Here is a 1,827-nt window from a genome sequence, read left to right on the forward strand (position 1 = left end):
ACATTTATATGTTGCACTAATATATTTCTTAATTGCCAAAAGTGATGAGCCACCACGTTCCTTCAAATTCTTAATCGATGCATCTACCATTTGTTGAGTTGGTGGATGAGTGGGAGCAACCGATGGTTTTTTGGGTTTAGTTGCTTTTTTAGCAGCAACTTTCTTCTCAGCAACAGCAGCAGAAGCAGCTACTGGTGAGCTAACATTTGCAACAGCGATTGTGTCAGACATTTTCACTTAATTATTTTATTTAAACTTTTATTAACACTTGAAAATATTTATCAATTTAAGCACACAAAGCACAAACTCACTATTTATACTTTTTTATACAAGCGCATAGAATGCGATACTCTGTTTAAAATTTGAGAAGCGCAGCGAAAAGATGGATGACAAATGTTTTCATTTCAGTGCTACGTACCATTTACATTTGATAAACTTTTCATCTTAATAAATTAATTAAAATTCACATATTAAAGTTATTGCAAATATTCATGTAAAAATAGATAACTGAAATGTGTTAGTTTGATATACGAATTCATTTAAATTGATGAATTTCATATTTTCGGAGTGTCAGGCATTTTAATCAAAAGTTTGCACTGATAAAATCGAATTTTTTCTCAATTAAGTGAAATTTCTTAAAATATATTTGTACTAATCAAAATTTTAATTCGGATATATAAAATATGTTAAATTAGAAATCAAAAAACTTATCTTCGTTGAGTTTTAACAACATTATTTTATTTTAAAAAATTTTTTAAATATTTCTATTGCAACACTAGAGTAACCCTATATGGCTTCACTTAAAGGCATCTAAAGTTTGGAATTTTAGTCTGAATTGATTATTGATATTGGACGTCTACAACTTATATGTATAATTAAATGAAATTTCATGACATTCAAAAAAAAAAATAAAAAAAATTCTCATTGAATGCTTATTAATTATCAATATGATTATAATATACATATCTGAACATAATCGGACATCAGCGTCCATTTTAAGTACTATAATAGGTGGATGAGTATGAATTTGTACTATGCAGATTCATTTTGTATTTATATGATGAATGCTTATAAGCTTTAAATCAATAATTGATATGGTAAAAAATTATAACTAATATTATTATGCACGTAAATGTATGCGCGCGTATGAAATTTTTCCATTGAATCTATAGAAATATTAAATTGTATTCCAAGTATTTATTCAATTAAATGCAATTTAATAAAAAAAATATTTATGTACATATATATACATAAAATAAAAGAAAAAGTTGGATATGCCAACAACACGCGGTGTTCCCAAGCGGTCCCCCATCTAAGTACTAACCGCGCCCGACGCTGCTTAATTTCGGTGATCGGACGAGAACCGATGTATTCAGCGTGGTATGGTCGTTGGCAAAATTTGTTTGCCTAAATTGGTATAAGTATGGCTATTTTAATGTGTATACTCGCAGCTGTGAATTTGTCCTTTTTTTTTTTAAATGATATAAGTCGATTTAAGTAAATTTTGTTATATACTTTATAGTTTAGTGTATTCAGATACTCTTGCTACTAAAATCAGATTAAGTTTATTTTTTTACAAAAATGAACTTATGCCATTTTTGAAAATAAGCCTGCTATTATAGACATATTTATATCGCTTGGCTTGTGTCGGGGTATATTCATTTGCATGAGTTTTCATTATGCATACATACGTATGCTACTTAGTTTAAACGAACATTCATACATACTACATATGCATGTACATCTTAATAACATATCTTTCTGTTATGTATTGTATTAGAGAAATTTTGAAATCTTTGTTAAAAAATATTGTGGTCCTGAAAAGGA

At 28.1% G+C, this 1,827-nt stretch overlaps 1 non-coding gene across 1 annotated transcript; it reads right to left on the reverse strand.

The window, feature by feature from the left end:
- Positions 1-1,275: 1,275 nt before the first annotated feature.
- On the reverse strand, positions 1,276-1,394 carry LOC137235913 (5S ribosomal RNA). Its single transcript, XR_010948115.1, has one exon. It is a non-coding gene; the product is annotated as a 5S ribosomal RNA (ribosomal RNA).
- Positions 1,395-1,827: the final 433 nt, after the last annotated feature.

The sequence above is a fragment of the Eurosta solidaginis genome, unplaced genomic scaffold (assembly GCF_040869045.1).
Source record: "Eurosta solidaginis isolate ZX-2024a unplaced genomic scaffold, ASM4086904v1 ctg00001140.1, whole genome shotgun sequence".
In the NCBI taxonomy this organism is placed as follows: domain Eukaryota; kingdom Metazoa; phylum Arthropoda; class Insecta; order Diptera; family Tephritidae; genus Eurosta; species Eurosta solidaginis.